At 41.4% G+C, this 12,605-nt stretch overlaps 1 protein-coding gene across 1 annotated transcript in view; it reads right to left on the bottom strand.

The window, feature by feature from the left end:
• Positions 1–12,605, bottom strand: part of DPP6 (dipeptidyl peptidase like 6) — a 567,251-nt gene that overhangs the window by 59,445 nt on the left and 495,201 nt on the right. The gene's annotated exons all lie outside the window — the stretch shown is intronic.

Below are 12,605 nucleotides of genomic sequence, written 5' to 3'. Positions count from 1 at the left end.
CTCTTTGCTTCCTTGTCTACAGCTTTGCTTGCCAGCCATCACACTGGGACGTGCAAACCCTAAAAATAGTGACAGCGAAGTATGCAGTTGCCGTAACTGAAGAAGGACTGAGATACTGACTGTTCAGGCTTGGTGGCTGGGCTCAAGCACAGTGTCTGGGACAAGTCAATACTTATTCCACGTTACCACATTCAATATTGAACCACTCTGAAACAGCCAGATGGCCTTGCTTAAAAACAGCGACTCTTTGGTGCGGACGCATATTAGCCAGCTGGTAATCCAGGGGAATGTTTATGTTGAAGGAGTGTTACGGTACGTGTATTTTAAGCCTTCTTCTAGCTGAGTAAGAATCAATTGAATAATCATTTCAAAGCTGTGTGAAACAAAGTCTTCTAAGTTAACAGACCCTCAGGAGGAGCATTTGAAGTCCTAGGTCAGAGTATATTCAGTGACAACTTCGTATATATCCATTTTATAGACTTGGATACCATTGGATGAGAAAAGAAACTGGAGTCAGTAACAGAGGTGTGGTGAGAGGAATATTCCGAGCTGAATTAAAGGTTGCTGCATTCAGTGCAGTACGTAGGTGGCAGTCTTTGGTACCAAGGCCCGAATAGCATCCAGAGTGAATCAGGCTGTCCGCAGCAGCAACGCCATCTCTTCAGAAGAACGTGTTTCCTTATAGATGTTTTCCTGCTCACTGTCAGGAAGCAGAAAGGAGAAGCCCCTTGCTGTGGTTCTCAGCTGCCAAGTAACAAGATGCGATGCGTCTGGGTTTGGAAGTAGCATTTGACTGTGATGCCATGAGGACGGACTGCACAGTAGATCAGAGATTGGATGGATATTTCTACTATGCATGCTATCCAAAAGTAGCCCAGCACATGTATAAAAGGAAAGGAAGTGTCTGCTTGTTTCAAACTTTGAGTTAATGCCAGCAGTACTTGCAAGAGCAATGAAATGGGAGACTTGTATCTTACTTCAGGGAACAAACTTTTCAAGGAATCATAGGAAATAGGTCTGGAAGAGATTTAAAAAAAACTATCTGGCCCCTTCCTCCATGGGCAATATCTACCCCAATCCTGTAAGAATCTTCACAAGTGGATTTTGCTATTCCTTCTGATATGTGTATAGCACCTTTAGCAGAGGTTTGTCCATAGAAAACAAACACTTTTAATTTTCATGTCCACCTCTGTCTAAGCACTGAACAGTCCCACTGAAGTGGGTCCAGACCTCTACCTTCCCTTATAGAGTCAATGCAGGGAAAAGCATCAGGACTTTATGTGCTGCAGCCTCAGTGGCAACCAGCAGATTATGGATAAAACCTGTCATATAGACCACATCTGGAAATCCACACAGATGTTTTAAATTTGTGAACCATAATCTGCCATTGTGGTATTTCTACAGACCTTTCCATGACAAATCCACTCCCCAGGCTTATGCAGAGTTCTAGACCGGGAAAGTTCCTCTTTGTTAATAAATACATGTAAATGCCATGGCCATGGGGGTTTCTTCATGTTTCTTCATACACTTCTAAAAATCTAACTAGTTCTGCAGCCTTTGTCCATCCTGAGTCATATTTGTGAATCGTGCCTTTCCATTGAAGGTGGCAAAATTCTGGCTTCACCAGTTCTTCACCGATGACTGACAGGGAAATCCATTAATGGCTTAGACATTGTTTATAACTTGTAAAATAACTTGCAAGTGTGAGTTAACAGAAGCAGAGATGTGTACAAGAAGACAAAGAGTGCTTTGACAGACCAATCCTCAGACAGATACCATTGTATGCCCTTTCTAATACTTCCAAAAATATGAATGAATTTCATGTCAGGAGGAAAAACTGAAAACCAGGAATAAAGAAATAATTTTCAAGTGAAAAATATATTTGTTTTTCTGTCATCACAGTCAACAGAGGCATACAGCTGTATTAGCTGTATAATTTACCCACCGAGGCTATACATATTACAGGCATCAATACCTCAGTTCCCATGTACAATGAAAAGAGTTGGAGACACCACCCTGACTGGTCACTTTCCTTTGGCTGCCTACTCACTTCTGCTCTGTGCAAGGCAGGACCCCAACACTCCACAGCCATCCTCAAGATGTGCCCATGCCCCTGTGTCCACATTGCCACCCCTTGTTGCGAGCACAGTGGTGATCATCCCAACACAGCCCCAATGGTGGTGGCACATAAAGCTCTTCCACAGGAGCCAACAATTCAATGCAAGATTGGTCCTAAGAGCTTTTCAATCTTTAACTGCTAACGTCTTCAAATAAGAATGCAGAGAAAAAATATTACAACGAATGCACAGAAACTAACCTTTTCTCTTTCAAGAAAAAATGACTCACTTATTTGTACTGCAGATAAACAAAGAGATCTGAAGATCTGAATGATGCGTCCACCCTTGCTGAAACCCCTCGTGTTATATAGATGAGCTGCAGTTAACAACTGTGGTGTCATTAACTTCAAAAAAATCAATTCAATTTATAACAGCTGAGGAGATGTCCTTGGAGACTAAGCAGAAAGGGTTTTTTTACTGCGTCTAGAAAAGCAGAGGCTTCCTGCATCTCAAGAAGTCAATATAAGGGTGTAATGGGTAGAGGCACTTAAGAGGTTTTACCTATTAAATAAACACATTTATTTTGTATAATTAAAATTCTCGTTCCAGACATTACATTTTCTTTTTCAGGAAATCAGAGCAATATTATTAATGTTGTGCCCACAGAAGACAAAAACGGAAATTAAATAGTTTGATTCTCCTCTGAGTAGATACAGATATATGTACTCACACACACACAAACATATCTAGTTTACTGTCAATAGACCCATTAATTAAAGAATATTTTAATTTTTATGCAATGAGCTATGCAAATTGTTTGTTGTTGTTATTGTTGTTGTTGGTTTTTTAAAAAAGGGAACTTCCCCTTCTATGTTACTTATTGCTGATGTGGTAGAGTGCAGCAATTCCATGAACTGTAATCAATGGGGTTTTTTTGTGTGATATATTGTAAATGATGCTCATATCATTAAGTATTTGGTGTGCTGAAGACATTTTGTTGTTTTATTACAAATGTTAATGAAAAGGTATTTTAAACAAAATGAAATTAAAGCCTAACATAAAGGCCATGGCTTACATTAGGGAAGAAAGCTTAAAAGAATTTGTCAGTAGGAAGCATCAAAATAACAAGAGGAAGAAAGATCAGAGAACAGAGAGGGGGTCTAGGAAAGGAGAAAAAAAAAAGACTTCTGAGACAGTGAAATCCCAAGGGTTCTCATAGAAACATCAAATAAATACAAATGCTTATTTGACAGCTGCCATCTGTTTTAAAATCAATTACTACATCATCTCAAACCACCAACCACACATCCAAATCGATTACTATTGTATAGTTTGAAAGCAAGTATTTTTACATGGTTAGGGAAAACACGTTGTTCATATCAACCTTCACTGACGTGTTTCAGGCATGGCTTCAGAAGACCACCATGACATCTTCCATACATACACAGGCAAATTTTTCTCTCAGTTGCTGTAGCGTAAATCTACACCGACTTCCACTAAGTCACTGTAATAGGTATAAAATGGGTATAAAAGTAGTTACATGCATGTAAATAGTATAAAACTGTTTTATATTACTATATCCAATGAACATTTTCCTGTGCTGACATTAGTGTATGCTGATATCAGCAATAGCCTTGTAGCACTATTATTTTCTTTCACAGTTGTCTCTTTGAGTCAGGTGGAAAAAAAAAAAAGTAATTTTGCAGGGTCACCAAACAATTCAACAACCTTTTGTAGAAAAAAAAAATATTTTTTGGCTGAGTCCAAATTCTAGGCTCAACCTGATCCCACAGTCCCTGTAAGTAGAAAACAACCATTCTCGAGATGTTTGTGCTGTCGTCCAAGAGATCCTTAAGAAAACCTGAGCTGCAAGGCTCATCCCAGTGACCCTTTATTCATTCTCAAACACACGGTCTCCCCTGCCACTGACAGGCAACAAGCTTATGAAGAACAAAATATTAGTTGCTTTTGTGGTGTTTTTGAGGACTTGCTTTAGAGAACATGTTTGAAACATCAAATCCTTGTCCAAAAAGCTCACCACCTGATGGCATCAGCATTATACAGCTGTGGAGCCAAACAGATGCAGGCAAGGAGCTCCCATGTGTTCGGCAGCCATGAGAAGGTGGCAGCCCCTCATCTTGGGGAAAGGAGCCCAGCCAGGAGATCTGCACCTCCTCAAGCGCAGGGAAGGTGTGGGACGCAAATGTCATTAATTTATCCTTAGTCATGCGGTTTAATTGCTTGAACACTTCGTTTTCTGCTCACGCAGCCTTGCAGCCCCCTTGCTCCTGTAGAACATTGTGCTGAGGCAGTGGGTGAGGGTTTGGCCAGTGCTTTTTGCCTCCCTGTGCCCAGATGCTGGCACCCTGGAAAGAAGCTGATTTCAGAGGAGTGGTTCATGCTGGGCTCTGAGGACAACCCCATGTGTTCTGCAGGGTCAACAAGGTCACTTCTTACCTCCACATCTCTCAAGACTTGCTACATGGCCCGAGCCAAGCCCAAGCTCAGCAAACCAGCAAACCCCATCAAATGTGAAGGCAAATGAGCCTTGGTCCACTTTTGCTTCTGTGAGATGAAGGTGGCTCCAGCAGAAGACATGTCACCTTTGGATGCTTCCTGATACCTGGCAAGGACCCCTGAGGGAACAACACAGGGACAAAGGGCAAATGGTGTCCAGCTGAGCCAGGGTGTGCACATCAGGGGCAGCCTGGACAAATCCTGACCACTCCAACCCCGGCTCCTTATCCATAATCCCAGCTACCAGCAATACTCACCATTGTTTCTCTGAGGACAATCTTTAGGACAACCCTCCCCAAGGAGGAGGGCTGAGATCATGTTAGGATGGCATCAAGTTCCTGACAGACAGAAGAGACTTTCTGAGGCTGCCCATCTCACGTCAAAACTGCTGGTTTAATACTTCTGTTTTTTTGTGTTTTTTTGTTTTGTTGTGTTTTTTTCCTGTTTTTGTTGTGTTTTTTTCCTGTTACATTGTTTCTTCTAATTTGTTGTGTTTCTGACAGTAAAAGATCCTGTAGTTGTTATATGAGTCAGGACATTGGGATGTTGTTTACAAGGTTATCGACAAGTAGCTGCCAGACCTTCTTTGCCATTTGAGTGCTTGGGAGCTTCAAAATGCTGGAGTATCAACTACAGGCCTGATCCTGCCCTCAGGTACATCTCTGCAGCCTCTACCAGCATACACACAGGAGGCAGGCTCTGACTGTAATAACTAAGAAATCACAAATGTTTAAAATCTCCCTCTTTCATACAAATGGATTTGTTGGAAAAACCAAACCAAAACAAAACAAAACAAAAACCCCGCAAAACTAACAAAACAGATGCGCACAAGTGTGTGATGTGATTTGAGAAGTACGGGCATATTCTCACAAATGAGAGAAGGATTCAGCTATCTGGAAATGGGCAGAGGGGTCGGGGGTTCCTCCAGGCCATCTTCATGTCCTGGCACACTGAACACACTCAGTTGTTCAAATCCCACTTGAGGTGCGAAAAGCCATGGAGAGGGGCTGTCCCTTGGACCTCACATGGACCCTGGTGTCTCCACCAGCAGGAACGAGCAGCTCTCCCAAAGGTCTGCCACCCTCTCCAGAGCAACCATGGCAGGCAGGCAAGCAAGGATACCATACATACTGCCATGCCATCCTGAGCACACATCAGTATTTCCAAGTATTTTGAAGCCTGTTTTGCACTAAGCACTGCAAAAGATAAAGGAAGATATACACCTCTTTGGACAAACACAGCGGAACAACATTGAGCTGCCTCCACATCCTTCTTCTGCTCTTTTCAGAAGTTTCCCTTCTCTGTTGTTCTGATATTTTTTCTTCCCTGTGCACCATCCTTAAAAAGCCTTAGCTGTTTGCATTCGAAAGCATTACTGATTAATGCTCACACTAGCTCCTAGCAATTAGCAGGTTTCCTCCTTTGGTGGTATGCATCAGTTGCAGCCACAGTAAAACCCTCTTGGACCATCTTGGCTAGACTGACATGCAGACATGCATGCAACACAGGCAAGTCTGTGATCTGTCAGGATGCTCCAATGTAATAATGAAAATGAGGACTGAATTACGAAATTAGAAGTATAAGTTAGCGATCATATCATCCGATATACCTGTTTCTAACACCCACTCCAAAGAACAAATGCATCTAGAAAACCCATCCACAGAGGCACACTGCTGTATGTCGTTAATGCTACGTGTTTGCACAGAGGCATTGAAGTTGGGCCTCTGAGGAAGCTGATCTACTGTCTGGAGTGGCTGGAGTTTCTTTGTACTGCTCTTCAAGTGCTCTTCTGCTGACTTGTGATCTTTCTCCAGGCCCTGGACATTTCTTGCTGGCACTGGCATCAAAGTGGTAAGATTGGGATGGATTGAGGTTCTCCTCCTCTGGCAACTTTAGTTTAAAGCCCTCTTCACCAGCTTGGCAAGCCTAGGACCAAAGATGCTCTTCCCATTCTCTGACAGATGGACCCCATCAGCCTCCAGTAGACCAGACTCCCATGGTCTGAGCAGCCAAACCCCAGCTCTGTAACCATTTGTTGATTCACTAGATTCTACTGGCCCTTTCAAACCTCTTCCCTTGGACTGGGAGGATTGATGAGACTACCTGCACTCCAGAGTCCCTTACTGCTGTCCCAGGACTCTGTAACTCTTCTCCATACTCCCTGGGCTGCTCCTGGCTGTGTCACAGGTGCCCTTGTGAAACAATAGAGGTGGACAACAGTCAGCGGGCTGTACAAGGCTTGGTGATGTCTCAGTGACATCCCTGATAGGAGCCCCTGGTAAGCAGCACACCTCGAGAGACAGTGTGGCAGGTTTTCACTTGCTAATGACCTAGACAAGACAGAATTGATGTTGCACAATTGACTGGATGCAGTAGTGCGCCTTATAGTCAAATCCTTCCTTCTTTCTTTTTCTTTCTTTTTCTTTCTTTCTCTTTCTTTCTTTCTTTCTCTCTTTTGCTCTTTCTCTCTTTCACTCTTTCTCTCCCTCTTTCTCTCTTTCTCTCTTTCTCTCTTTCTCTCTCTCTTTCTCTCTCTCTCTTTTTCTCTCCTTCTCTCTCTCTCTTTCTTTCTTTCTCTCTTTCTCTCTCTCTTTCTCTCCTTCTCTCTCTCTCTTTCTTTCTTTCTTTCTCTCTTTCTCTCTTTCTCTCTCTCTCTCTTTCTCTCTCTCTTTGCTGTCCCTCTCTCCCCTGCCGCTCACCATTTAACAGGTTGCTATGGCTGGAAATACAATTTGCTTATCTGTGCAGTGCAGTGAGACAAATCAAGGCTTTCATTATATGCTGAATATTACTCTATTCAAGCCTGCTCAAGTAGCTTCCACTTCACCTTTCCTTTAAATTAAAAGTTACAGGTTCTTCCCGACCAATCGGTGGTTTTTATGATAGGAGGAAGATAGACAGCCAACTTTGACACAGGGGATCCATTTCAATAGCTACAGACATATCAAGAAAGTTAGTGATCACAAAACCCTCTGAATTTGACTATCAAAAATTCATTAGACGATTGCAATAGTTCAAGAACACAAGTGCCCAAAAGCAATCTCTTTTAATGTTTCATAAAGAAATATGAGAGACAAGAAGACTGAACAGCCTGACATTGCTAATAAAGAACTTGATTCTTCAACCCCATGGACTTCTATCAGCACTTGCACAAGCTGTCTTTCACATGAATTACTTGCATGATTTATTCATCCTGAGCAGCACCTGCAAGTCACCTAGCATGAGGGCTAATAAACGCCAGTTAATATTGAAAAAAATGGCCCTGTGTTATAAAAAGGGAACTGTAGCACATTGACTGAATTTAGTTTAGCTCCAAATTTCTTAAACTGCTACAGTCATTGAACAGCTATTAAAACCCACTCAGAGTTTATATTGCCCTACTATGGCAGTATTCCCAGAGGTTTCAACCTGAACAGTGATTCAGGATCTGGCTAACTGAGAGGATGAATCTGATTTTACAGTACTGAATAATCAGAGGAACTACTGAGATCAATAGAGTTACATACAAATAACAAAAAAGAGAGCAGGATAAAAACAGAATCCAAATTAGCTTATAGCAATATTTCAGAATGACATTCTTATTATATAACAGAAACGTTTATTATTAATGAAGGTAACGGCATGTAATAAGGTTATGCCACTGATGGATCAGTGTGATTTGACTGTGTTTATCACAGTGGTGGCACTTGCATGTTGAAAATAAATTTTGTTCTTCCTAGGTGCAAGTCTTGAAGAATCTCCACTATTGACCCAGGTAGGCACACAGGACAAACATACCTGTAAGACAATGTCCACCCATCAAAATCTCTTTTATCTTTACTACTAGGAAATCCTTTCTTTCAATATCTTTGAGCTGCAGACTACTGTGTAGTAATTCTAAATCTACTGGCTTGCACAGTCACCTTTCTTGGCACACTTGGAACTACCCCACTAGTATTCCCAGAAAACAGTTTTAGATGCCTTGGGTCCAGGTGATTTATCCAGCTGTGCTCCAAAAAGAGAGAAAGCTGCGTGATCCCCTCCACCCAGGGAAAGGGCACTGGATCTGTTTAACTCCAACCGGCATCCAGAGCTCAGAAACTCCCCTAAGTAAGTGAGACAGTGAATAAAACCCAGTGGTTTATATATGCTGAACACCCAATAGGGAAATGCTGGCAAAGAATAAAGCAGTTCGCAGCGAAGAACATTTCTGCAACGACCACTTTAAAGCCCTTTATCTGAAGAAAATAAGCACATGCCCAGACAAAGACAGAGAAATTAGAGAAACACCTTATCTTCTAGTGAGGTGGAAGGGGTGGAAATAAAGCTATTGGGAGTGTTTCTCTTCAAATCTGCAGAGCAGGACAGGTATGAGGGTCTTCAGGAGGACCTAAAGGGACACCAGTGGGCTGACCAAGGTGGTGTCACCCAGCTCTTCCTCACGAGAAGGGAGCTGCTCATTGCCTTCCCCAGAAAAGGTCTCGTCCATGACACTTTTCTTATTACATACCCCCACAGAAGTCTATATTTGCTAACATTTTTATTTTTGAATTTCTGACCATTTTATTTTCCTTGGAAAGTTCAAAGTTTATCTCTCTAACTGCTGGTTTTACTTTAAAGCTACAACACTTTGAGTATTCTAATGAGAGTATCAATCACCTAGTGAGTTAAATACTAGATGAGGTTAACTATTCATACTGGCAATGGAATTCCAGAGATTTAGAGGTTTAGTGGTTTTGGTTGGTTGGTTGGTTTTGGTTTTGTTTTGCTCTTGTTGTTTTATTTGTTTGTTTGTGGGGTTTTTTTTGTTTTGTTTTGGGTTTTTGTGGGTTTTTTGGTGTTTTTTTGTTGTTTTGTTTGGGGTTTTGGTGTTGGGTTTGGGTTTTGTTTTTGTTTGGTTTTGTTTGTGTTTGTTTTCTTTTAAATTTTGTTATATTTATTTGGATTTTCTATTCCCTCTCGTAGCTTGTTTCTCATAGTTGTGCACTAATTCCATTACTTTCAGTTTTTAAATTTCAGCTGAAAAAAACCCCATCCATAAGCCAGCACATAAAAATTTCAGAAAAACATACCAAAATGCATAGAGAAATGTACATGTAAACACACACACTGAGCCATGCAGTAACAGCAAAAAGAAATTGTCTGCACAATTGGATATAAAACTGGTAGGAAAAAGACATTAAAATGAAAATCATAGAAAGGCAATTAAGAAATTTGAGGAAAAATATCCCTGATTAGTCAACTACAAATTGTAAGTATTACTTTGAATTGCATTGTACAGAATAGTATCAAATTACTAACTATCCTTGCCCGCTTTGTTCAAAGATCATGAATGTGCATTTTAATTTATGCTGGAGTAAGCTAAATAGAATGAGAACCAGCATGTAGAATTTTGCAGAAATCACTGGGGATGAGGGGAAACTCCCCCATTACCATATAAATGACATGCACAGAGTTATAAATGACATGCACTAGATCCAGCTCGTATTGTTCCTTAGGATGTAACAGGCAAATATCAGAAATTATAATAAAGCTTAGAAGCTACCAGATAATAAATGTAACCCATACCCCACAAATCCCCATCTACCAAAGATAATTTTGTCTGCTGGTTTTTGCTGATTAAGGGTGGCTTTGGAAAAAATACCTTCCACCTTTTTCCCCTTTCTGTGTTGCATTTATTGGCAGGATGAAGATGGCTCCATTTTTATCTACCTAACAGCTCACCATTTCTAACATAGACTAATCTTCATTTCCAAGGCCCTCATAGCCTTCTCCACCCTTGAACACCTCCTATTTAGTATCGAGGAACATTCCCACATAAAAGACGACTCATTATAGCAGCTTTGTTTTCCACTGGTATATTTTTACCATGACATCCACGACGTTAGCAGCGCTGCTGTGTTGCAATCAGGGCTGACCAATATCTCAATATTCCCTGCAGCAGTCTGAGGGCTGGGACATTTTTTTGGGGCGGCTTTTTTTTTAGTACTAGGTACAACCGGGCCATAGGACATACCAAGCTGGCAGGTACTTTCCCACCACCAGACTACGAAACGTATGTTTTAAAATACCTCAAAATGTTCAGATGGCAAACATTATCAAATTGCAAAGAAAATACCATCATCCTTGCTGAGTAGGACCAGAACTACTGAATCGTACTACTTGCCCTTTATTGTTTATCACTAAAAGAAGTAATTTTCTAAGTCATATTATTTGTGGAGTATTCGAATGTGGGTTACGCTCAGAGGTGCCAATTTTAACATATATTGTCCTTTCTTTCCAAGGTTTCCTAGGTTACTTTTCATCTTTTCATGGTAACTTTCCCTCTGGAAAACCCAGCAGCTCTGGGCTGGCTGAGCATCCCTTCCCAGCAATGATGCAGGGCTGTGGTTGTCCCTGAGGTGGGTCTCCTGCCCTGCTCCTGCAGGGACACAGACACGTGTGTGGGAATGTCCATCAGAGAAGGAGGCTGTGATTTACTCTTCAGGCTTCTTCAGAGTGATATTTCTCTGTCATTCCCTCAAATCTCTGAAGACTCTGTGCTCCACGCTGTGGCTAAAAATCCCAGTTATGTTGTTGGCACATTAGATGTGAGGTTTCATCCTCATCAGGCTTAGCAGGATTCCACCAGTATGTGAAAATACTCGAAGCGTGGTTACATTGTGATTACACAGCCTTTTATTCTTTTTCATTGTGAAAAGCATTTCTTTAAGGAGTGCTAACAGGATGTCTGGATTCTGGTTTGCAGATCTACTTTCAAGAACTGAAAAAGGGGCCATGATATACTGCTGTAAACACAACAATCTGGTTAACTAATCGCCTGTAATTTATCTTCCTGTGTCTTGTGTGCTGAGAGAGCTGGCTTAACGTAGTTTTAAGTCCAAATCCATAATAGGTATAAATAATGTATCTAGTGATACTACTAACTAAGGATCCAGTTCTTGTTTTTCAATATAATGTAAAGAAACATAATAGTGTTATGCTTGTCCACTAAGGACTTATGTGTTCACACGAGCCAAATCCACTCCTTTCACATCTGTGAATGCACTACATGATCCATTATTTTCCACTTGAAATCAAAAATAGACATTTACTCAGGAAAACTGGGCAGCCAAGCAACTATTTTATGCTTTCTTTCCTTTTTCAAGTAGTCAGTAAAGTGCACACTGTTTCCACTAATCTAAACTACAGGCTTAAAATTAAGTCAGGCAGAAGAAGAGAGTCTTGACCTTCAGGTACATTTTAGCTGCTGCATTGAAGGCAAAGGGCTAATTTCTCCTCTAAACCATATCTCAGCTGTGCTTTCAAATGCATTTTCTCCTAGAGAAGAACAAGTCAAACACTGGAAAGCACTGGTGAGGGACAGTCTCTGGTTGTCTCAGGAACATTATTTTGCTGGAACCAAAGTCGAATACTTTGTGATCTGCTATTTATCACCAAGCACTCGGTGGACTTGCGCTTGTAATTTCCACACAGTCCAAGCAAATAATTGACGCAGGAGAACATCAGTTCTGGGAGGGGAACAGAAAGGTTGGCTGGTTCAATGCTAGTGTGCTTAGTGAGGGACAGTGATTGGTCTTTGAGCAACACGGCTACACCCATCATCACAGTGGTTGGGGTTGGAAGGGACCTATGGAGATCATCTAGTCCAACCCACCTGCTAGAGCAGGTTCACCAGAGCAGATTGCACAGGAATGTGTCCAGGCAGGTTTTGAATGTCTCCAGTCTTCCTGCAACTTCTCCTCATGCTGAGGTGCCATTCAGCAGTGCTGTGTTAGGTGATCTCATTCAAGGCAAACTTCGGTCTCACGTAATGAGTAGATCATGGACTACATGGATCATGGACTACAACACTTCTGAGTGGTAGCTCACACTACTAGAAAATTGTTGTTACCTCTGCATTTCTGTCTTACAACTCTCACCTCTCATCTGGCATGACATGTTCTCTGCTAACAGAGCCAGAACAACCCCGTTAAAGTTACAATTTCTCCTGTTTGGGGTCATTATTCTGTCTTGCATCATTTTAAATCTCACGAAAGAACCAAAATGTTT

The sequence above is a fragment of the Caloenas nicobarica genome, chromosome 2 (assembly GCF_036013445.1).
Source record: "Caloenas nicobarica isolate bCalNic1 chromosome 2, bCalNic1.hap1, whole genome shotgun sequence".
Lineage (NCBI taxonomy): Eukaryota > Metazoa > Chordata > Aves > Columbiformes > Columbidae > Caloenas > Caloenas nicobarica.
The sequence above is the reverse complement of the archived record's forward strand: the minus strand, read 5'-3'. Positions and strand labels throughout refer to the sequence as shown.